The 25,848-nt window shown below is 46.6% G+C and overlaps 1 long non-coding RNA gene across 1 annotated transcript in view; it reads right to left on the minus strand.

Annotated features, from left to right (window-relative positions):
* LOC116873601 overlaps positions 1–25,848 on the minus strand; it is a 102,250-nt gene that overhangs the window by 70,816 nt on the left and 5,586 nt on the right. The window lies entirely within an intron of this gene.

Consider the following 25,848-nt stretch of genomic DNA (forward strand, 5'->3'; position numbering starts at 1 on the left):
GAAGAAGGAGGGAGAAAAGGAGCATCCCTCTTATAGTCCCGCAAAGGGTGATTATAAAGACCCAATTAGAAAATTCTCATAAACCCCTTAGCACAGTGCCTGACACATAGGAGCTACTTAATACACAGGATTACCGGGGCACCTGGGTGGCTCAGTGGGTTAAAGCCTCTGCCTTCGGCCCGGGTCATGATCCCAGGGTCCTGGGATCGAGCCCCACGTCGGGCTCTCTGCTCAGCGGGGAGCCTGCTTCCCTTCCTCTCTCTCTCTGCCTGCCTCTTTGCCTACTTGTGATCTCTGTCAAATAAATAAATAAAATCTTAAAAAAAAATACACGGGATTACCATTCAGTTGTTAGGATAGAAGAGTGGGCAGCGTGGGCACACACACACACACACTTACACAAACACACACACACATGCTCACACACGGGAAAAGAAATCAAAAGAAGTCTCCTCACTTTCCCTGGATTCACCTGGCTTCTGAAGAGAGTATTGGAGCCCTCTGACTAAGCAACAACCCCTTTGGCTTCCCTGGAACTAATGCTTGAACCTAGTTCAGACCCCGGGGGTTTGGAGTTCATTTTCTTTTGGCAAACTGTCGCCTTTTCTTTTCTCAGGGAAAAAATAAAATACAAAAAGACACTCACATAACATCTTGGAGATCAAATGGCTCTTGGAAAACTGCATTTTGATGAGTGAGGGAATCAAAACCATATGGATTAAATTCTCCTTAGATCTCCTAGGGGAGGATGGGGGACGGGACCAGGGTAAGGGAGGGATGGCTGGGAAATTCAGCATCGATTTTTCTGAACACAGAGCTGGTTCATGAAGGATGGTCTGAGATGTAGCTGGTCCTTCAAAGCGGTTTGTTGACCACATGCCAGCTGACTTGGAAGAGAAGGAAATATAAAAGTTCTTTTTTTTTTTTTAATACTCCTGTTTCTTTTCTTCTGATATCTGCCCCCCTCCCTGGCCCCACAATGGAGTTGATGTTGGGGTCTTGTCAGTGACCAGGAAAGAGTAGTGGCTGGACACGAAGTTTGTATAATTTCTCCCAGAAACCAACCTCTCAGTCTTTCCCTGAGGCAAGAGTCAGAAATAGCAGTTGAAGCCAAATATTTGTAATCAGGTACTTAGATGAGTGTCGTTCTTTTTTTTTTTTTTTTTTCTTTTTTTAATGGTTGTATTTCTATCTGCATTTTGCTGATCTGGGCAAGTTGCAGAAGCCGGGCTAAGAGCCGGCACACAGCATGATTCACACTGTCATTTGCTGGGAGAGCAAACCAAGAGGGGCAAGCGCTTCCAACATTTTTACTTTAATCACTGAGAAACCTCAGAAGCAGTTTCCTCTGTTCTTCTCCTAATCTCCTGAAAGCAGGTGACGCTGTTGACCAGCACGCACTGGGGGAGCATTTACACAGCACTCTTCTGACTTCCTCCTCTCTGGCCCCATCTAGAGAGGTGCTACTCTTGTTCCTCATTTTACAAGAGAGGAGACAGGGCAGAGAGGGGAAGCAACGGACCCGAGGTCACACAGCTCGTAATCGGCAGAGCTGGGACTGGAGTCTAGGGTCTGCCCATGCCAGAGCCTGCATCCCTGACCATCATTTCCCTCCAAATACCCTGCACTTTTGCAATTTGTGCCCTTGCTTTTGTTGTTCCATTTATCTAAAAAAGCCTCTCTTGCTCTTCCTACCCTTTCTCCCGGCAACCTGGCAAAAATCTACCCCACCCTCCACGCTATGGCTCCTGTATCCATGGAGTCCTTTGGGAAACTCCCAGATTGCTTGGGACTTCTCCCACCTTGGACCTCCAGGACACTTGGTGCCTTCTGGAGCTGGCCAGCCCATTCTGCGTCACAAATTCAGCTGGACATGATGGTCAGGCACCTTGGCTTTAGACGACGATGAGACACACCTGCCCTTGCTCCCCTGCTGGGACACTTGAATGGATGAACCATTCCAAGATGAAGATTCCTAGTCTGAGGAAAAAGGCAGTGAGCTGGTGGGAGCAAGCCACGAGGTCATCTATGCAGGGCACAGCGCAAGCCTGCGATTCATGTCGGCTGCTGTGTTCTAGTTCCTCGGCTGCCTGTCGGAGCTCTCCCACCTGACTGCAGATTTCTCCAAGGAAATGTAATAGTCACTGATTTAGGCAGTGATTGCATTAGACATTTCACTAACTGAGTTTCAAGAAGAAGAGAGGAGAGAGGGGCGGATGGGATCAGCAGACAGAAAGACGGCTCAGAGGGAATAAGGGAGCCGAGGCAGACTGAGCCCTTGTCCTGTGCCAGGGTTTCCAGAACTAACTCATTTCCTCCCCACAACAACCCTAAGAAGTCAATGCTGTTATTATCCTCATTTTACAGATGAGGCAACTGAGGCCCTGGGGGGGGTTCAGGGACTTGCCCAGAGCCATGGATTCGGTAATGCAGAGTCAGGATTTAAATCCCAGTCTTCTGAGTCCAGAGTCTAAGGACTTACCAGCTAAACTAGATTGCCCCTAAAAGAGGGTATTTTATAGCTTTCAAATGGCAACTAAACAGAAAGGCTGGAAGTATCCAATCTTGATTGGTGGGTATTTAACAGGTACAAATGTTGGGTACAAGTTTACCAACACTTTGCTGGGAATTCAACTGGTGGGAGTAAAGCCACGTAGGCTTTGTGGTTGCAGAGACTAGATAATAAAACAGATAAAACTTTGGCTGAGGAGAAGATACAGGTGGGATCCATGTATATATTTTATCACGCTTTATCTCATTTCATGTTTTGTTTTGTTTTGAAAGACTTGATTTGACACATACATCAAGGTGAGGTTTAGAAAAGAAATTCAAGACTGGAGAAAACTTGAGAGATCAATATGATGGTGAAACATCTAAATTAGTCCTAAAAAGGTAGGGGATCAAGGAAGGCTTCCAAGAGGAAGGGACAGAAAGGCTGAGACCAGGAGGGTGAGTCAGAGGTGGCTTCATGAGGAACACACCATGGGTAGGTTCATTCAGTAGCCATTTCCAAACCCTTCTTCCTCCTGTCCTCCACAATGGAGGCTTGAAGAGCTAGAAGCTTCCCGGCCTCCCTTGAAGCCAGAAGGGTCTACATGACAAATTTCAGCCAATGCATCTCTAACAGAGGACTGCTGGAGGTTTTTCTGGGAAAAAAAAGGTTTAGTTTTCTCATGAGTGAGACAGAAAAGGCTGGTTTAGCCCTTTCCCATTCTTCCTGCCTTGAACGTGGGTGTAATGTCTGGAGCTGCAGTAGCCACCTTATGACCATGAGGCAACAGGGTGGAGACAAAGGGAAAGTAAATGGCATAAAGCCAGCCCTGTCATCATCAGACTGCTGCAGCATGCTAGGGACTGCTTACCTCCACGTTTCCCCTTATGTGACCCAAATATGAGCCACTATTTGAACCCCTCTAAGTCTCATTTTTTTTCACTGCTTACAATTAAAACCATTTCTAACTCATCTACTAGACAAAGTAGGAAAATAATTCCAAAAATGATGAAGTGTTCAAGGCAGAGGGTACAGTGTGTGCAAAAACTTGGAGGAGAGGAAGACAACAGCATATTTGAAGATGTTCAATGTAAATGAAGTATATGTTGTTGGTGCTGGGTGTTGAGTGCTGAGGACTGAGTGCTGGCTGTGGTGAGAATGACACCAGAGAATTACACAAGGGCTACTACACATGGTGGGCCTTTTACAGCTTGTAAGTTTAGACTTTGGACATTATCCATAACAATGGGGCATCATGGAAAGCCTTGCGTGTGTGAGCAGCTAAGATAAAGTTACGTTCCAAAAACACCCTTCTGAAAAAAAAATAAAAAGACCCTTCTGGTCTGAGTTCATTCATTCAGTAAATACTTTATAAGCATGGGAAAGTAAAATGGTAGAACCACTTTGGAAAATCATTTTGAATATCTCCTAAAACTAAATACTGCTACTCTACACCCCAGCTATCCCACAGCTAAGTACACATCCGAGAAGAATGAAGGCACATGCCCACCAGATGATCACTCCAAGTATGTCCATAACAGCTTTACCCATAATAGCCAGAAGCAGGGAACAACCCAAATGCCCACCCAGGCGAGAAGACCTGATTTGCTGGCATCCTCATGCAATGGAAAACTACTTAGCAGTAAAGAAGAAGAATGAATTGTTACCACACACAACCACATGAAGAATCAGACCCCTAATGATGGGCAAAAGAAGCCTACAGAAGAAAATAAACAGTTGTGTTAGTCTGAGCCCTCCAAGAAGATGCCAAGGGTAAATGTCCGAGAGATGATTAAGGCAAACTTTCCAGAGAAAATAGGGAGGTCCTGGGAAATGCTGGAAACCATTAGACTGTGATGCCGGTCTGCTCCATGTGACAGAGAAGAAGGAAGGAAGGAAGAGGGTGAGGAAGGGACCATGTGGTTCTAAGGCAACTCAGCCGGGCTCATGGGGAGTCCTTGAGCCCAAACTGCTGGTCATAGGATTTCCCCATCTCCCAGGAACCACTGTGCACAAGTGTTCCTACCATACTCAATCAGAGGAAGGAGCAGCCAGGAGGAAGTATGTTCTCCACAGAGGAGGTGAGATATTTCGGAGCCCAGCAGAATCGGCTGTAGGTCAATGCCCACGGTCAAAGGTCCGACAGATGCATTTTCATGACAGAACAAGGGAAATCGATGTTCAGTGATAAAAGAACAGTGATTACTTCCAGAATGAGTAGGGTTGGGACTATAAGGGAGAGGGCATGAGGAAGTCTTCTGGGCTGGCTGGAAATGTTCACTGTCTTGATGAGGGATGGTGATTGTGGAGTGAAGACCTTTTTTTTTTTTTTTTTTTTTGGAGTGGAGACCTTTTAAGATACCTCCTAAGGTTGTGCACTTTGTAAACAAAAATAATAAGTTCGTACTGAGCAAATGGTATCAAATGCTGGGCTCACCCCTGGGCACACAGGGGTGACTAGAGCAGACAGGGATCCTGCCCCCGAGGGGCACACAGTGGGAAGCATGTGTGGAGCATGGTGAGGAGCCTGGGGCACACAAGCCTGTCTATGGATGGTCAAGTCCAAGAAGCATTTTGCCAAAAACTCTTGAAAAGAGAGAGTAAAGCAAAATGACCGACTTTGCCAGAAGTAGAAGGTAGATATAAAAGCAAGTCAGGAACCATTGGAACTGCTTGCAAAGAAAAATGGTTTTGGAGAGATCAGATACAGAAAAATTTGGTGTGACAGTTCACCGCTGGGACCTTTGGGAGCCCTGAGCCCTGGGAGCTGCATCTCTCCCGGAGTCAAGCTCATCGCTCTGTACCCAGCAATCAGTTTCCCTTGCTTTATAGGATCCACTGGGAAATTATGTCTGATATTTTCCAAAGCCCAAAAAGCGTTTCACACCTTTGTGAGGGCTGCTGGGAGGCAAGTAAAAGAATGCAGGCTCTAGAGGGAAGCGGTGCCAGTTAGGGCCACTTAGGACTAAATTGACCTGTCTTGGGCAGCGACGCAAAACAGAACTCACCCTGTTCTGGATAACTGAGGATTTCTCCTGTGACTTCATTGGCTCACTCTAAGTTTTCTATAGAAAAGTGCTGGTATCAATCATCTCTTAGGGAAATTTTTTATTTTTTCATCCCAAATGACTTCTGTGTTTTTCCAAGGCTTCTAGTATCAGTCCTCAATTTCTAAATTTCTAACCATTTCAACTTTAGATGGTGATGTTGACTGTCAGGCTTTAAAACAAAACATGTAAATATATATATATACATACATACATACATATATTTCAGATCATCATGCCCTCAAAATGTGAGCTCCCCACAGCTTTCCAGAAGGGAGAACTATGAATAGAACATTTTACACTTGCCTAACTTTTCCTAGGCTTTTTTTTTTAAACTGTCCTATCTTCTCAGTCTGTGATAAATGCAAAAAAAAAAAAAAAAAGGTATCTCTCCAATAATTTACTGTGTTGAGATGGCAGCGTAATTGAGTTACCCAAGTTAAGCACTTCAGGAAAATTTCTATCAGGTGCCATCATGTTCTCTGGCCTAAGCTTTATTTAAACTCACTGGATCAATCTGAATCAATTTGACATGTACACACTTCAGGGCATGGTTAGTTTCAAATCAATTAAGCTCCTTATGACTTTATGATTAAGAGCCCAAGGTTATAAAACATTAATATAAAAATCACAAATATAAAGTGAAAAGTAAAATCTCCACCTAACATTTCATAAAAATCACCAGAATCATTAGGTAAGCTTCATTAAACAAACAAGGTAAGAGTAATTAGGTGGTAAATTGAGTACAGTGGTTTCCAAAGGCTCTAATTGAGATGGGCCGAACAGTTTAATAAAAATAAGGAAGCCAGGGTCAAGTGCAGCCTGTGGTGGAATGAGGTTCTGAAAACAACTCCTCAGCGGTCTGGGGGCCTTGCAGCAGGAGCACAGAGCTCCTTGGAAAAGCAGAAGAACATTCTGGTTCTTCCCTGACCTTCACCGGGCTGCCCTGCACCACTGCGCGCAAGGTAAGGACCTCCTCTTGCCTGGAGCCAGCAGGCAGCCACGTGAAAGCATTTTAAGGATCACAACGTAATGTGATTCCTACCTTCTAGAGTTACTTGGAATTTTTCTCTCCTGGTTTTGGAGCTTAGGGAAAGGAAGTAAAGAGAAGGGACTCAATGAGATTTTCCACTAAAATAATGAGGAGTTCCAGGTCCCTTGATAAATTTGATCGTTCTCATTTATCCCAACAATTCCCATGAGGAGGAGGAGGGGTTCCCTTAATTCTCACTGTATTAGACACTGAAGCCCAGAAAAGTTAGGTAACTTCTCCCACAGTCACACAGCAAGGAAGGGGCAGAGCCCAAGTCCATGTCATTCAGAAAGATGGGTTCTTCACGCCTGCAGGGTGACAAGGCCTCTGGCATTCACTTATTCGACACATATCGACGGGGGGCCTTTGCCTCATCTGCACCAACTGTTGCAGGGCTAAAGCTCAAGGGAAACCCAAGCAGCCGGGCTCCCAAAAAGTCCAGGGCAGAGTCTAGTGAAAAGCGAGTAAATAAACTGATAGAGTAAGAGAGATAAGGTTGTGCAGTGTTCAAAGTGTACTATGAGAGTGACTGGTGGCATCTTTCATTTCGAGGGCAACTCTTACGAGAGCGCCTATGAGCTGAGATTTGACCAGGAAGAAGGTGCCCACTCCCCGGAGTTTAAGGACACTCAGCGCCAAGAGGAAAGATGGGTTCAGAGACCCCAAAGAATTAATAGGACCCCCACACCTGCCTCCACTCTTCCTCTATTTTCCTCCCCTCTTATCCCTGGGCACCTTGTGACTCACTTTGACCAGAAGAATGTGGTGTAGGGACAGTGTTCTGGTTCTGAGCCTAAGATTCTGGCAATTTCCTCTTTCACCCTCCTGGACCTCTGACCCAACATGTAAAGGGACAGAGCTACATTGCCAGAGAGACCATGCAAAGAGAATAGGCACGAGGCTGGCCTCCAGCTAAGGAGCCAGTCCTGCGAGAAAATGTCTGCAGCCCCAGCAGAGCTCCCAGCCAAATGCAGCTATACATAAGCAACCACAAATGACGCCTCAGTGGGACAGGGATGAGCCTCCCAGATGAACCCCCAGCTAAGCCACTAAACCATGAGAAAGACCCATGGGTGCTTTTGCAAGTCCCCATACTTCGGAATGCCTTATTGGGCAGGAACAGATCATTAAAGAAGCTAGTGTGGCTGGAGTTAAGTAGAGCAAAGGGCAGTGGTTAGAGTGTGAAGCTGGACAGCGTTCTCACCAAAAGCTAGATCTGGGGGGGACCCGTGAGTCAGGGTGAGCAGGTGAGATGTCACTCATGTGATCGGGAGCCACTTGGAGGTTTAAGGGGCATGATATGATCTGATGATTTACATATTTTTAAAGCCTATTCTGACCATTGTGTGGTAAGTGAATCTTGGGGTGGAGAGAATAAGAGAAGTGAGGAGACATCAGGCAGGTGGCCACTGTGGGAATGCAGGCAGACTGAACCCAGGTGGTGGCAGTGGAAATTCAGTGAACTGATTCGCGTCATGTTTTGGCGATAGAGTCAAAAGGACATGGTGCTAGATGGAGCGTGGTGGGACTGGCTGGCTGAGGATAACTCTGCGATCTTTGGTTTGAAGAACTCGCCTGATGGTACACAGTTCTCCAAGTGTGCTCCCAGGGGCTCTGACATTTAGCAATGGGGAGGGAGGGGATTCCAGAGGCAAAGAAGGACAAGCCAGTGAGGTGGGAAGAAAACCCAGAGTCTGTAAGGGTCACAGAGGCCAGGGGAATACTGTTGTTAAGGACAAGAAGGAATCAACTGAAGTCAAAGAAGATAAGGAGAGAGATGGTTGTTGGTTCCATGAAGTTTGCTGGTGACCCATTAAGTCATTGGTATCCCAGGAAGGAAACATCCAGAAGGATTATAGATTTCATAAGAATAGCAATTTGTCCTCACACTTCCCTAACCAGTGCCATGATAATATTTAACCCCTTAAATCTTCTTTGGTCAACTCAGGGATGGAAAGAGAATACAAGAATTCTAAATTGACTGACTTTACACTTGAAAAGAGGGAATTTTCCCACAGATGTCATCTAGAAGAATGAAGGCTCAAAATGGAGTATACAGAAATGAGTTACAAGAATGTGGAACAAAAATACAAAGTAAGTTAAATTTTATGTGCATCTTTAATACATGGTTCAAAAATAGTGTACCTGCTACATCAGTATCCAGACTCTCCTGGAAAAAAGATCAGCCTTGGCTTTAGTTGGGTCTACGGCAATGGTGCTCAACCAGAAGTGGGTGATCCCTCTCCAAGAGTTATTGGTGATATCTAGAGACATCTGGGCTTACAATTGGGAAGTGCTACTGGTTTTCAGTGAGTAGAGGTCAGGGAAGCTGCTAACCATCCTACAGTGCACAGGACACACTCCACAACACAGAATCATCTGGTCCCAAATGTCAATAGTATCAATGTCTAGAAACCCTGGCTTATAGGTGGTCCCAGTTGTATAGAAAGAAAGTTAACTATCATAAGGCACCAGGAGTTGGAATTCCCTCCTCATCCAGCTAACCACCTCCAGCCTGCTTCACCCTGTTGACCAAACTGCGGAGTTAAGGAGGCCAGGGGTCTTGGTTCAGCCTCTTTCTGGTCATTAACCTGTGTTTCCTTTGCGACCACAAAAACAGACCTCTCATCCAACACAAGAGGCTGCAACCATATTTCCAGTACCACTTTAAAAATGATTGAGAAAGAACTATTTTTATTGGTAGTACTACCTGTCGTGTAACAAGATCGTGTTCATGGTTAGTGGAATTTTTCCTGTTGTTCTGAAATGTTTGCTAAGGACAAAGGATATTAACCCATCTTCTAAGTGCTGAGATCTGATCTTTGAGAGTCAAAATGAACAGCCACCTCAGAGCTGTCCTTGGAGTAATTCTCAGGAAAATCTCCACTACCACCACCATCACCTCCATCACTTCTATCATCATCACCTCCGACACCATCACCTTAATCATCTCCTTCATCACCTCCATCCCCATCACCTCCATCACTTTCACCATCACCTTCATCACCTCCAACACCTTCATCACCACCTTTGTCGCCACCTTCATCACCTCCATCTCCATCACCTTCATCACCATCACCTCCAACATCACCTTCATCACCTCCATCCCCATCACCTCCACCAACACCTCCACCATCACATTCATCACCTCTAACACCTCCATCACCATCTTCATAACCTCCACCATCACCTTCATCACCTCCAACACCTCCATCACTACCGTTATAACCTCCATCACCATCACCTTCATCACCTCTGTCAATGCCACCACCATTACCACTACCACTGCTGTGGAGAGAGGAAGTCATCTTTTGGGGACAGTGCAGGATTTTTGAAGAGAGGCCCTTTCCTTTTCTTTTCTTCTCCTTAGTGAGGAGTTGTGTTCCCATCTCCAAAGCCAGGAAAGGGAGGTCCAGAGAGAAGATCTGGTGACCGCAGGTATCTGCAGGCAAAAGAGATTGGAATTCCATTTGCTAACTGGAGGCTCTGCTGGCATTCCTTCGTGTGACCAGAAAGAGGATGATAGAATTGGAGTAGGATGGCATAGCGGAAACCACCATTAAAGAAGGGGGTCAGGAACATGCTGCTCCAAGTCCCTAGGTCTTGAGAAGTACAGAGGTTGGATGTCATACACCCCCAGAGGCCCTGAAGTTTGCCAAGGAAGGCAGAGGAGCAAGGATTCTTTACCATGGAGAACAAGAGGTCCCCATGCAGAGTATGATGGTGGGGTCAGCTAGAAGCTGTGGCCAGATCCAGGAAGGCACCAACAGCATGTAGGGGAGACTGGGAAATAGGCTCCTTGCCAGGCCCACTGGACAAAGCCCACAGAGCCGGGGGAATGGCAGCACTGGGCAACTGGGGAGAAGTCTGTAAGTTCACCAGGTCCAGGGAAGAGGCATAGATGGTGCTTCCTCTCCTTCCTGCTGCCCCTCCCCCTATACAAGCCAATTCAGGGTGGGGGTGGTGAGGGCAAAGGTAAACATCCTCCTTTTCCCTCCAGACCCTCAGAATCACAGTTCAAGCCTGACCCAGGGCCAGAGCAGGAAAAAGGCATTCAATCCAAAAGGAGACTGATGTTTTAAAATGTACAGGACAGTGCCCAAAAAACCTAAAGTGATGGTTTTAGTAAAGGAACCGGTAAATTATAGAATTCAGCTGAGCTTCTAAGGATGTGTTTCCTGTCGGAAAATGTCAGGTAGCCAGGTTAGGGGCAATGATTAGAAACAATAAAGTCATTTCTCATCTCTCCCGCCATTGAATGGAGACACTTGAAAACATAGGTTACACAGTAGTGAGGAGTGGCCCTATGTCAGGCACTGAGCTGAGCCTCGTCCTCACACCACCCTGCCTGGTGGGCATGGTCAGAACCATTATTGCTCTCATCTCTGTTCTGTTGTTGAGAAATTGAGGCTCACACCACGGCCACATAGCAACAAAATGACAGAGTTAAGGTTCAAACCCAGGGTAGTGTGACTTGGAAATCTCCTATTTTAACCCTGCTTCCTTCAGGTTGCCTTATTTAATCACAATAGCGGAAACCAGAGCACAGTTATGCATGTGAAATTGTAGGCTGCCATCGAAAGACTATTTTTCATTTTTTTTTTTTTGACCACTAAAATTAATTTCTTTGTCAGGCCCCCCATCCTGGAGGTGGCAGAAACAAGATCGCTCTTTTTTAGGAATTTCTCTACTCTGCCCCAGCTGACCGCCAGGGCTGGAGGCCCTCAGGAGAACCAAGGCATGAGAGGCACGTGTGGTTACAACCTCCCCAAGGCTTAAATACCTTTTTCCCTGCTCTCCCTGGCACCCTGAGTCTCTCTCAGGTTCTTTCTACCTAAACTCCCCGATGGGCCGTCTCTACCTAACTGATGTCCACACTAAGTTGGGGTCTTCCTTCATCTGTCCAGGGAATGGCTAGCAACCAACCACTGGAGTCAGATTAGTTATGTGACGCTGCTTCGTGCCTCAGTTTCCCTATCTGTCAAGTCAATGGTCTCACAGGAATGTTAGAGGATTAGAAAAGAAGACATTTGTAGGATGCTTAGAATAGTGGCTGAAACATCGCAAACACACGACTGAAGTTAACTGTCATTGAGGTGAGAGGGAAGAAAACAGTGACTCTCACTGAGCGAGTCTTTGTCTTATCCCTGGACAGTAACTTTAAAATTCAACATGCTGAAACTTTAACCCTTTCATTCCCTGGATTCTGTAGGTCCTTTCTTTCCCGAGACAATAAAACTGAATGGTCTGGCTTCACAGATTGGGGAGTTTGGGGGGGGGTGGGGAGTGGTTTAACATCTCAAAAGTCCATGCTGCCCAGTCATAGGTGGACAGTTCTGTTTAAGATCCTCTGAGCTGTCCTGTCCTCACCCCACAATTTCCACCGCCTCCCCCCATCTCACCACCCCCCCACCCCTCCCTACCACCACCTTCACTGTCTATAGGGTAGAATTCTCTGGCCTATCACTCCCGTACAACAACTGACACAGTTTATCTTGCAGTCACACCCATTCATAGGATCTTTGTCATTATCTTTGGAAAAAATAAAAACGAAGCAGAACCGGCTCTCAGCTACCACCCTCTTTCTTTTAACAAAATTGTGTATACTCACAAATTCATTCATAATTGTGACACTTAGGTTTTCCATTCCACAGAGACGTGGAAATAGATTAGAATGGAGTTTTGCCATGTGTATCTCTTAGCCATATGTCTAACATGTAAACATATTGCCCCTGTAATCAAATCTGCTAAAAAAATCTTTTTTGCATTATGAAAAACTTCAAACATATATGAAAGTGGACCAAACAGGACCACCAATGCCCAGGCACTCATGATTCTCAATTCACGGCCAAGCAAGCCTCAGTGATCCTATCATTTCATCTGCACATATCACTGCATTTCTCAAAATGGGTAACATAGGACCGTTATTGCAACTTTGGGACAAAGTAATGATTCCTTAATATCATCAAAAAGCCAATCAGTGTTCAATTTTTTTTTTCTCCTAGCAGCATCCAGTTTGATACATCAGGGATGGTATGGTATTTGCACCTTGCAAATTGTTTTAGGAAACAGCCTGAGCCTGTCCGGATGAATAATTCCCTCCCTCCCTTTTCTTCACAGACAGGAACGTCATAGCCAAACCCACAGCCGGTTTTGCCAAGAACTCCAAAAAGGCGATCACGTGTCGAATAACCATGGAGACACGGTTACAAAAGGAACACTTATTCCTTGCTCCCTTGTTTAGAGGGAGCAATCTAGAAGCTGCTGAGCATGGAGGGAGGAGGCAAGCGCTGCCTATGGCAGCAGGCACCTGACAGTGTGCTGCTAGGCTGCCCCGGGGTCGGGAGGGGGGCATGGTGCGGGTCAGGAGCATCCGCAAGGCCTCCTCCAGCCCCTGTCAGTACTGGGGACTAGCGCACTCCTGGGGGAGTTGGGCAGACCACAGCTCTGGAAGAATTAGATTCTCCAGATTTTCCTTGTTAGTTTCTTCTAGTGGTTCAGAAAATCCAGCAGAGAACTCATCTGAGGTATTATTATTATTATTATTATATTTCATCTGGTTCCAATGCTGGTTAGTTACATCATAAGCCTTGTGATATTCACCTAAGGGTAGTTCCAAGCCTGGTCCCTCGAAGTGACTGCATTGTTAGATGTGTGGCCTATAATGGTTTTTCTTTAGACCCCTTATATAAACCAAGGGGCCGGTAAATCAAGAATAAAGTGATCCTATTATTATTCTTTTTTAAATATATGCACAGAGGGGCACCTGGGTGGCTCAGTGGGTTAAGCCTCTGCCTTTGGCTCAGGTCATGATCCCAGGGTTCTGGGATCGAGCCCCGCATCAGGCTCTCTGCTCAGCGGGGAGCCTGCTTCCCCCACCCCCCGACCTCCTGCCTGCCTCTCTGCCTACTTATGATCTTTCCCTCTCTGTCAAATGAATAAATGAAATCTTAAAATATATATATATATATATGTATGGAAATCGTCTCGTAACAGAAGCTCTGCTGCTCTGCCCGTTTCCAGGCATTCCTGCTTCTGTGTCTTCAGCCCTTAGCAGGGCTTTGGGAGGTGCGCAGACCTGGAGTCAGAGTCTGGGCCCCCAGGATCAACCAGTGAGGGACACATATTGGTGGGGAAAAGCCCCCCAGGTGCGATAACTCTGAGGGCTGTGCTCCCCAGAGGTCCCAAACAGGCCCGAGCCCCAGCTGTCCACAGAGCTAACCTATTCATTACCAGCTGCTCTTCCTGGCCCATCCCGTTTCCTCCATCATCCATCGTGCTTGCTGGCATTACCTCCCACTGTAGGGTGACCAGTTCGTTCATCCTGGGAACCCCCTTAGTCGCAGATAAACCAGGACAGTTGGATATGTTACCCCCCCCCACCCCCGCCACCAAAAACCATTTGCACTCAAATCCTAGTCCCAGGGTTGGTTTCGGGAGTACCTGAACCCAAAGCAATCCATACAGACAGAAGAGTCTGGAATGGGAGGTGCCTCTTATCTGGGTGTTCTTTGTGAATAGAGCCCTCCGGGGCTGGGCAGTGCTGAGTTCCTTAGATATGGGGGTGGGGGGGATTTTTGAGAATGGGTTTTTCACCAAACCTGTATTTGGTGTTTTTACAAAGAACACATATCATTCGTCTACATTTTTTTAAATACATAATAAAAACTTGCATTTTTAAAAATAATTAGCAAATGTTTGTCTTAGAATTTTTAAGGAGTCATTTTCATTTAAGTTTTTTCAAAGAAGGAAAGAAACCAGATTTTTAAAGAGTGTTTTATGATGACTTAGGGCAGTGGTTTTCACATTTTTTAAGGCTCCAGATCTTTTTGTGATGCAATCCTATAGGCTCCTCCAGTTACAACCAGACACAAGTGGAGCTGCGGGGACTAACAGAGGGCTCTGGCGCTAGAGCCCTGCCCATTCAGTTGCTCCCTCTGGTCCCTCAACCCCTCCCCCACCTCAGGTAACCACTAAGCACTTCCTAAGAACCCTGAGGTTTTTGTTGGACCCCAGACAGTGAAAACCACTATCGTAGGGGATTATTTAATGGCATGAAAAAATATCACTAACTTCTTACTTTAAAACATGTTATAACATAAGGGGCACCCAGGTGACTCAGTCAGTTAAGCATCTGACTTTTGGTTTCAGCTTAGGTGGATCTCGAGGGTCATGAGATCCGAGCCCTGCACTGGGCTCTGTGCTCAGTGGGATTCTGTCAGCAAGAATCTGCTTGAAGATTCTCCCTCTGTCCCTCTCCCCACTAGCTCTCTTTCTCTCTCTAAAATTTAAAAAATAATAATAATATATTTTTTAAAAAACATGTTATAACAGGAGAAGGGCAGGTCAAAAAACAGCACACACATGCGACGTTGAGTTTGTGGGGGGAAAAACAACACCTGTATTCATATACATTGAGAAAAGACTGGAAGGACATACACCAAAGATATCCATGGGGATTCATCTTCCAGGGACTGGATCCCCAGGATCTTTTCACGTTTTATCCTGTGCCAATGCTATATTACCTCCATTTTCCACAGTGAGTAGGAATTATTTTTTAGGCAAATGAAGGCACAACACATGATTTTAAGGAGGGGAGGAGAGTAGGAAATACGATTCCAAAGTCACAGGCAGACAAGGGCAGCATTGGACTAGATTTTCATTATTCTTAGACACTGATCTGAAGAGCAGGGCCTTATTCCGGGTTAGAGGGTTTAGCCAGTGAAGACTGAATAATGCAAGTTATGGCCTGTCAATTCCATGCTCAGCAAAGTCTTTGAAGTTTCTGATAATGATACATGAGCACTACCTATAAAATAAGCAAAACAAGGGGTAACTCTCCTGTCCCATTGCAATGGAATGGTTCAAGCTGTGAAGCAGGCAGGGCCTCCCACAAATGCAGGTGCAGTCAAGTCAGACACATGCCAAGGAGCCTTTGAAAGGAGACTGAAACCTTGCCAAATCTGAGGTTATAGTAGAGAATTAATGGTTAAGTGTGTATTTCCCCCACCTGGCTGCCCATCAGAGTCACCCAGGAAGCTTCATAAAATCGGGTTCCTGGGGGTGGGGGGGGCACCTGATGGCTCAGTCAGTTAAGCATCTGCTTTGGCTCAGGTCATGATCTCAGGGTCGTAGGATGGAGCCCCCTGTCAGGCTCTCTGCTCAGTGGGGGCGTCTGCTTCTCTCTTCCTCTCCTTCTGTCCCTCCCCCCTGCACATGCTCTCTATCTCAAATAAAGAAATAAAATCTTTTTTTAAAAATTGGGTTCCTGGGGCACCTGGGTGGTTCAGTGGGTTAAGCACCAACTCTCAATTTCCACTCATGATCTCAGGGCTGTGAGATCAAGCCCGGAGCTGGGCTCTGTGCTGGGTGTGGAGCGTGCTAGGGATTCTGTCCCTCTCCCTCTCCCTCTCCCCGCTCAAAAGAATAGGGTTCCTGGCCCCACCCACGGATCTCCTCATATCTCCTGAACAGTACTTAGGACCTGCATTTTTAAGACACCCCAGGGGATTCTCATGGGATGCCTCCATGAAGTTCATCATCACAGCTAGGTTGTGTGTTCTAGGAAACTTGTATGCCTGTTTGCTGCTGTAACCTGTTCTCTGTGTGCACGACCCCTGATGCTCTAACCGTCCAGGGAGGCAACATTTATCAAAAGCTCACTCTGTGCCTAACATTTTGCTAAGAGGTTTCAAGTCCATTTACCTTAAGTACAACCCAAAGTATGCTTCTATCCATTTTGTCAATGAGGACGCAGATTCAGTAGGGTTAAGAAGCTTCTTGCCCAAGATCACTTAGAAAGGAAGAGAGGCAGCATTGCAATCTGAATCTGCAGTCTGAGGCCCAAATGCTAGCTCATCTCAATTAGATAAGCCACTTCTAGAAAGTTCCACAGCTTTTTCTTCCTTGTCCTGGGAGGAAAATCGCACCAGAATTCCCCACTCAACTTCCTCATCTCCTATCCTCTACCTGCTCCTCCATTGGTCTACACATGCACGCATGTGCGCACGCGCACGCACACACACATACACATACCCTCTTTTGAGTTTTACCTGCGTCTAAAACAGCACCAGAATTCTACCCCCAGGACATTCTATACAGAGGTTTATTCTCACAATTCTCCAATTTCTTGTTATAACATGTCTTTCCTAAGCTACAGGAAACCAGTGTTCCTTGATTCCATTATAATTCTCTTACTTATTTTGAGAGCAATCGTTGCAAACCATCCTAAGCAATTTGGCTGTTCAAGTTACAAGGTGTTTGATGGTGATGTCCCCATCCTCCACTAGTCAGAAGTCCACAGAGGCTACAGGTTTCCTCCCGACTTCCTAATTGGATGGGGTGAAAGAAGCAGAGCCCATCTCAGCCCGAATTCCACCAAAAAGGGAACAGTGATTAGCAAGCAGGCACATACACAGCACTTTGAGCTGTTCTGTGAGCCTGGGGACATCTCAGGGAGCTGTCCTTTGAGACACTTCAACAGCCTCCTACATGAAAAGTTCATTTGAGGCAGATGTGATGATACTGTCAGTGCAGTATTTAGCTAACCTACTCAGGCAGGTGATAAAATCAACCTTTTAACATCCAGACTCTGGACTGGTTGGACATCCGAGCTCAGTGCTTTTCCAATAGAACAAGCAACTGGTCTTGCTAGATTCATTTTGCTAGATTGCAGAGCTCAGGCAAAGCAGACGCACCGTGGAACATTTCCAGCCATCTACCTTTCCAGCATACCATTATTTTCATCAATGAAAGACCATTTTAGAAATCCATTATGCTAATTAACACACCCGTGGGTGCAGAGCTAAGACAGATAATTGGAGCACTTATGGTAACTTCCTCTGGAGTGTGGGACTGTGATCTTTCAAATGTTAGCTAACTGCCCCTCCAGTGTGAATGGAAGCTAACACGCACATGCACACACATACACATGTATGTACGTGCACACTCGAGCACACGTAACATATTATCTATGCTTTGGCTTTAGAAATAAATCATGGACAACAGATCAGCCTAATCACCACCACTGAATAAGATCTCACTGTATGCCAGGTGCTGTGCTAAATGTTTGACCAGAGAGAAAACTGATCTCATGTAATCATCACTGAGGAAATTGAGGCCCCAGGAAACCCAACTAGAAAGGATGAGCTGGACTTACACTCTGGCTCACTTGACAGCTATAAATCTTAACTACTCCAGGAGACTGGTTGCCTGTAAGTTCTTCCAGGCCTCCTGGGAATTCTTCAGTCATCATCAACAATAATTTTTCATTCTTGGCTCAAAATATTGAACAATAAATAAAATCCCAATCCCTGGGAAATATTCCACAGCACGACTTCCGAGCATAATTGGTTCTGAAGCAGGCTGGGGAACTCCTCTGGGGTGATAACTGTGTTCTACCCAGAAATGTGCAGGGCAGCCTGCCCTGACAGCTCCCAAGGCCAAGGGTGGCCAGAGTTTGAATCCCGCCCCTGACTTTCCCTGATAGGCCTCAGCATGGAAGCCTCCTCTTCTGCCGCCCTCCGCTTACTGCCTGTGTTTGAATACAGGTGCTCCGGGGTGCGGCACTGACGCTGAGGGGGAGGGGAGCCAGGCTCAGCCCAGGGACACCCTCCCTCCCAGCAGCTATAATAAATCTGGGAGCCGCCAGGGCTGAGTTAAAACAGCACACTGGGAGTGGTGAGGCACGGTCCAAGGCTGGATCCTTCATGAAAAGAGAGTTGAAAGAATTTGCTGATGGACCCACACAGGGTCTCCAAGAAGAGAGGAGCTGAGGCAGACTTTAAGATTTGGAGTGAGCCAAGAAGAAGCCAGCTGTTGTCAACCAGATGGGGAAGATGGTGAAGAGCAGGTGGGAATGGGTAGGACTGTGAGGTTTGAGAAGCCTGTTAAGGATCCCAGGTGTACTGGGTTTCTATTGCTGTGTAACAGATTACCACAAACTGAGCAGCTTGGAACAACCCCATCAGCGGACAGTTCTGTAGGTCGAGGTCCAGGGGCACTCTGCTGGGTTTGCTGCTCAGCCTGTCAGAAAGCTGAATTTGGGGTGCCCGTAGGACCGAGCCTTTGTCTGAGGCTCTGAGGAAGAATCCACCTGCAAGCTCATGTTCATCGTTGGGAGAATACAACTCCTTGCCATCATGGGCCTGAAGTCCCTGGTTCTTTGCTGACTGTGGGCTGATGGCCACTCTTAGCTTCTAGAAGCTGCCGACATTCCTTGCCACCGGGTTCCCTCCATCTTCAGGCCAGACAGGGAGGGTCAAACCCTCCAGCCTGGAACCTCTCACGTGCTCTTCTGAGCCAGAGAAAACTCTGCCTTTAAAGGGCTCTGGTGATTGGATCAGACGGCCAGGATCATCTCCTTTTCTCTAGGCCAACTGTATCGTGCGCCACCGTCTAATCATGGCGGTGCGGTCCGTTACAGTCCCAGGTATCCTGTGAGGAGGGCACACCGGTGGTGGTGGGGCCAGAAGATCATGGGGGCTTTTCTAGAATCCTGCCTGCCATCCAAATGGAAATGAGGAGAAGACAGTCTCCTCCAGAAACTTCCAAGGCTGCAGGATAGAGCAGGACGGAGAGGGGACAAGCCCAACTGGATCTCTTTCGCCTCTGGAACTTGAAGCCCTCGGGAAAGAAGGCCTGGCTCTTTGGAGGGCCCCACAGAGCCGCGTGCCGGAGCCCCACCATGGGCTTGCCCTGCCAATCCTCCTGCACGTGGCCTGAGGCATCTTGGCTGCAATGTCCCCGTGTCTGGCAGGTGAGTCAACATTTGGCTTCTCTCCTGGGCTTTCTTGGAAAGGCTAAGTTCCAGGTTGGCAGCTGTGCTGGCTGGGAAGGAGGAAAGAGAAAAGCCAAGTTCTGGGAGCCTTGGTGCCAGGCAGGACACCTGGGCCTTCTCCCCCTCAGCCACCTCGAATGATGGGAGGAAATTTCACTGTCACTGCAGGGAAGCCGGAGTGACAACCAGGCAGGGTGTAAAACTCTCCGGCCTTGACAGCACATCAGTGACCTAGCCTCTCAATTTCACCATCCATAAAATGGGGATGGTCATTAGTAGCTACCCCATAGGGGTTTGTGACAGTTAAACAGAAGGGTATCTCTAAATCATTTACCACAGTGGTGGGCACATGGAAAGTATGGACAAAAACACACAAGGAATACTATTAACTGAAGGGTAAAGGATTGGTGGAGAGAAGCTGTTCAACTAAGAGATTAAAAGGAGGAAGGGATCAGATAAAGAGGTCAGGGGGACAGCCAACCCCCTGGAAAAGAAACTTTCACAATATTGAAATGCAAGTTAGTTATGTCTATAAAGGCCTATGAACATACAAAGGACAACTGCTAAACCCCAAGGCAGGATGGATTTTGATTGAGCCGGGACGTAAATCTGGATAGGATGTTCCCAAGGCTCCTGGGTAGCCAGACAGGGCTTCTGCTTCCCGTAGAAATTCAGGAGGGAAGAGAGGGACAACCAAGGGACAGACTACTATACTGGTATGCTGCATGCCACCTTTGGTCACCAGTAACAGAAATCCACCCACGCTTACGGGGGTGGGGTAACATTCGAGGCATTAACTGTGGGTTCACCCAACCCTTCTCTGTTCGCAACAGATTTCCCTGCTGCATCCTGAGGACTTCATTCCCTCCCTCCACCCCTCAAATCCAACTCACCCCCAATTGAGTTGCTTACTCCATAAGGAAACAAAGCAAAGCAAAACCCCTTATACTCAGGGGAGCACCGTGGGAAGATGAAGATCACAGCCTCGATCAGCTTTGCTTCAAAGATCTGGGAGTTCCTTGAGTTGACATCAAGGCATTTCTCTTACCTGACAAAGACCACCAAACCCTATCAATCATCCAGTTTTCAAGGATGCGTCCCAGGGACAACACCCTTTCCCCAACCAATGGCCAGGACAAAAGCCTCCCAGGACAGAGAGGGCCCTGGAGCCCTCCAGATCCACTGAAAGCAGACAGGGGCATAAAAATAGTTCTCACCCCCACCAAGGTGGATAAGCTGGGACCAGCTGGGAATCCCTGCTGAGTGGGAACTTTGAACGCTCGTGCTAAGACTACAACAGGCAGTCCTGTGGACAGACACCCAACAACAAGAAACGAAGGAAGCCAGGCCTTGCCACTGCTTGGGTGTCAGCTCCTTCCCTCTTTGCCTTTACAGGCTGGTGTGCTCTCGTCCTGCCTTCTTAAGAAATTGCTCATGGCTTTAGAGTCCCTCAACCCAGCTCTGCACAATCTCTTACTAGCTAATTGGAGTTGTGTGTCTCTAGTTCACATGTTTAAAAGGCAGAAGCTGGCTTGAGCCTATGGATTAATACTGGTTCACTTTACCCAGGATCCAACTAGTGGTAAGGGGTGGGTGTGGCAGTCACATGGTATAGACGTGGCTGCTTAGACACCACCCCCCCTTTGTTCCAGTGGGGTTGAGCAACTACATACTCAGAGGAGAGACAGGGCATGTCAGGTTCCCAGAATGTACCCACCACAAATCACCCTCAGCCTAATCCAGATTTCACAAGTTCCTTCTGATCATTACAGAGTTCTCAAAATCTAATCTATTCCAGAACATTCTCAGACCAGGAGGGAACGAATGCATTTTTGTATCTTCCCTTTCTTCCGGAATCAAATTTTCAGTATTTATTTGGAAAATAGCTATACAGAAATCCCATTCTGCAAAACCAAGTCTTTTGTAGTTAATTAAATGATGATCTCCCACTTTTCTTTTCACCAGGTCTGTTGTCGTAGGTGGGCTTGTTTAATGTGGGGTACACCCATATGGGTATTTCCCTGGCAACAGGGTGTCATGGAAGAAGCCAGTTAATTACAGGATAGTTCATCGCCTTGTCCAGGTTAATAGTGGAGCCAAGTGCCACTTGCTGAGCCTTCAACTTTTCATTAACTCAAATCCCGGTTGTAACTTTCTGCTAGGGCCCGGAGTTCTGAGTTTCCTTAATCCACCAGACAGAAGCCACGCAACAGCAGAGGCTGTAAATACTCTGTCGGGGCATGAAGAATAACAACAATAAGACATTCATATTAGGAGAGGAGATTCATTCATCACGGTTTGTTTACCCTCTCAACAACCCAGTAGATTTGCTGTTGCTGTCTCTGGGGAAGCAGCTGGTGCAAGGAAATCAGATTGCAGAGAAAAGAATGTGAGCTTTGCAGTCATATGGGCCTCATTTCAAATCCTGGCCAAGGCCCTTCACTTCTTGGAGGGGACAAACCTGTACGGCGGCTCTGATTGGCCAGCGCCCCTGCTCTGACCCTCATTAGAGAGCCTGAATGTCAACCTGCTTCTCTGGTCCTCAGTTTGTCATCTGCAAAATGGGGGAATAATAATACTGATTTCATAGGATAATTGTGAAGGTTACTTGAGATCATATATGTGAAAGCCCCTTGTATCTGGTAGGGGCTCATTATGTTTGCTTCTTTTATATTATGATAGACTTTTTCCTTGTAGGGCTAATTTTCTATTAAGGTTTCAGAGAGGTTTCTTCTACTAAGGTTTCATGACTGACCAAGGCAAAACAAAGAGAGCTCATGAGGAAAGCCAGACTTTTCTCATTCTTGTAGAGAAAAAATTTCTCTCAGATAGATCCTACCTCAGGCTTGAAACCCATCCTCTTTTCCAGACCCTTCCCTCACTGTGGCAGAGGCTTCTCCCTGTCCCCTAATATCAGCCCTCCCTTAATTCTATGATAACACAAATTCTCACAAACACACCAAGTTGAAACTGAACCTATGGCCAATGAGAGAGAAAGACAGAGAGAGACAACATTTCTGAACATCCCTTACATATGACCATGTGGCAAAGTTCTCACCAGTGTGATGGGAGAGGAAGTGAACTGTGCACTTACCAAGACTGACTGAGCTTCTCTTTTCCCTTCTGTACTAGCTGGAATGTGCATAAGGAGCTGGGTCGCTGGCCTTGACCACAAAGATGAAGATCACACGCTGAGCAACAAGATAGAAGGAACCTGGGTCCCTGACATGCAACACAGCCGGCCTGGACCACCCACCTACCTCCAGACTGTTGCATGAGAAAGAACACACTTCTGCCTGGTTCCAAACCCCCTGGGGGGGAGGGGCGGAGTCTCTTACTACATCAATACACTCTACTCCCTAACTCACAATCTACCCCCTAATATATCCACCTTACCTTCTCAGAATTCATCTTCACAGCTTGCCTTGAGCAAGAACTGACAGGAGACAAGATCGGATGTACCTCTAGGACAGACCAGCCTTCATAACCTGGCCACTGGTAAACCATATCCAGCCACGAGTATGCTTTGGTTGATCCCTTAGTGTATTTTTAAAAATTTTAGATCTGTTGCCCATATTTCTAAAATTGAGAAGTTTCGCCTAAAAATCTAAACGTTCGGCTTTTCCTGAGAAATTGGAAGGTCTGGCAACCCTGGGCCACGTTCTTGCTCGGAAAAATCCAGCTGCTAGCCTGCTTCGGTTCATCATGGTCGATGCCTGTCACAGACATTGTTGTGCTCTTGGGTCTTGCCAGTTCGGGGGCCAATGACCTGACTTCCAAGACCTAGAACCTTTGTCCCTTTGCTTGAGGACTTTCTCTGGTCTCCTGGAGCCTGCCTAGCTCAAGGGACTAGAAAGTGAAAGCACTACCACCTCCAGAAGGCCCCAAACAACAACGGATGGGAATTGATATGCAAATATCACAGCTCCCTATTCCTCAGATCGGATACCTGGATGACACCTGTTACACTGGCCTCCAGAGTTTGCATCCCAGCTGTCCAGAGTAGAACTCACTCCATAATGCAGCTTTTATCAGCAGGCTGCTTTCCCTTCCCTGTCCTGGTTCCCAGGTCCCGCCCAACATTTCCCAGGATCACTTTCATAATAAACTACCTGCACTCAGCTCCTCCTTTCAGAATCTGCATCTGGGGCAGCCAAAGTCACCAGCTCCTTTAGTCTTCCACACAATAGTAAGCCTTTATCAACATGCACTATCATTTTTCTTCTGGCCAAGAAATGTTTGACCATATTTGAGCTTTATTAAAAGTGAAAAGAAAAGGAAAGATAGTTCTGGAAGACAATGTGTTTCAGAAAAACATAGGTGAGTGTCTATTTTTGTGGGAGTAGAGAATATTCCTTCATGTTTAACATGCAAATACTGGCCTGCTTAGTTCACTGACATTATCTGCCCGACCCTCAGCCCTTCATGTTTGCGATCCCTGGTTTACAGCACTGAGAACTCTTGTTAAAATTCAGGAGTCATTAGCCACTGACTTTGAATGAGGCCCTGAGATGAACTAAGCAGCCATGTGGGAGCATACTGAGGGAAGAGGCAGGGAGACCCAGAATTGTAAGGACCACAGTTTGGAGGAAGGGCCAACGGAAACTGTGGCACTTGGGCCAGGCAAAGAGGGCCCAACATGGCATCAGGGTAGGGGGCCGGAAGACAGCTGAAGCCTTTTCCCCAATCTTGTGAAAATCCCTTCCCCATAACATCCAAGGGGCTCTGTGTCCACACACCGTCCACCAGAGCTCAGCTCTCTTTATTCCAACACAACTTCTGGGTATGTCTCTCCTGACTTTGCAGGAATTCCTGGGAGGTGGAAGCTATAGGTATTCTCTCTTTATCCCCAGTGCCCAACAGAGGGCTTGCCTTCCTGTGGGTGCCTAATCAATGTTTTGTTTTAAATTTCTGTGGACCAGCTTGACCCTAGAGAGAGCAATCAGAATTGCTATGTAAGCCAGGGGGCGCTGTGATTCAATGCTCATTTCTCAGCTGGGGAGCTGAAAAGGTTTTTTGGCCACCCTGCAGTGATAAAGAGTGAACTAGTGGGCCCATACTATTTAAAGCCAGGAACATGGGCTTTTTGGAAAACTAGCTGTCTCTTACCTAGTTTACAATCTAGAGGTTTAAGAATGTGGGTTCTAGAGTCAGACTGTCCAGGTTGAAATCCCAGTTCTATTACTTACTAGCTGTGTGACCTTGGGCAAGTCACTGAACCTCTCTGTTCCTCCTTAAAAGATGGGAATTAAAGGAACTAATGCACGTAGAGGGTTTTGGAATATCCCTGCACAGAAAACCACTTAAAATCTGTTTGCTCTTATTGGCTCAGACTGGGGACAACAGGATCCTGGTTGAAAAGAAAACCAGGGGGGCTCCTGGGTGGCTCAGTGGGTTAAAGCCTCTGCTTTCGGCTCAGGTCATGATCCCAGGGTTCTGGGATCGAGCCCCACATCGGGCTCTCTGCTCAGCAGGGAGCCTGCTCCCCGCCTCCCCCTGCCTGCCTCTCTGTCTACTTGTGAGCTCTCTCTGTCAAATAAATAAATAAAATCTTAAAAAAAAAAAAAAGAAAAGAAAAGAAAAGAAAGCCAGGGTAGAAAATTATCTAGAAGGATATGTGAGTTCTAACATTCAAAGCCCCAGAGCTAGACATTAGGCACAAAGAACACATATTCCAGAGCAGGCCTTCTGACCTTTCCTGTGTTGGCATCCACTGAAATGATGGTCCCTTTGCAGAATAATGGTTTTTAAATGCACAAAATAAAATACGTAGGATTATGGAGAAAACCAGTTATATGGCTATCAAAATATTGAACAAATCTGTGATATAGTGATACTGGTGCTACTTTATTAACACATTGAAAAACAAGATCCAGCAGCAGGTCTAATTACTACTGTAATTTTTAAATAGAAATGAACACAAAATGTCATTTTCAGATATCTATGACACCTGTAATGTGATATGGAAAGATTTCAATGTATCACCAAGTCAGAGGCATGACTAATATAATTTTGAACAGAAAGAAATGCTGACTTCCATTTCTAGATTAGTAAATATAAAAATTAAGGCTTTTTCTCGTCCAAGGTAAGAACCTCTTTCCTAGGCAGAGCCAGAAAGAGCAAGCCCAAGAGTGCATCCGGGCTTCTCTCTACCTTGTACAAACAGACATAGGAGATCCAAGCCGGACTGTGACTTCTGGAGGTGGGGTGGAGGGAGTGTGTCTCCATCAAGTCAAGGGAGGCACGTTCCAGGAGAGTAGCTTATAGAGACCGAGAGGGCACTTGCAAGGGGAGCTGGGGGCCTCACTTCCTGGTTGGACTGCCATGAACAGAAGGAATTTCAGACCTATTCAAGAAGGGCCAGGAGAGAACTGGAGACAATGAGGCAGAGAAAGGGTGCAGCCAACCCTCCCACCACTAAGGGGGATGAGCCAGGGAATCTCCTTTGGTGAAGAGGACCCCACAGGCTTGAGTCTCAACCGGGAAGGAGGCCCCAAAG

Source organism: Lontra canadensis, unplaced genomic scaffold (assembly GCF_010015895.1).
Source record: "Lontra canadensis isolate GAN:19392208 unplaced genomic scaffold, GSC_riverotter_1.0 scaffold34, whole genome shotgun sequence".
Lineage (NCBI taxonomy): Eukaryota > Metazoa > Chordata > Mammalia > Carnivora > Mustelidae > Lontra > Lontra canadensis.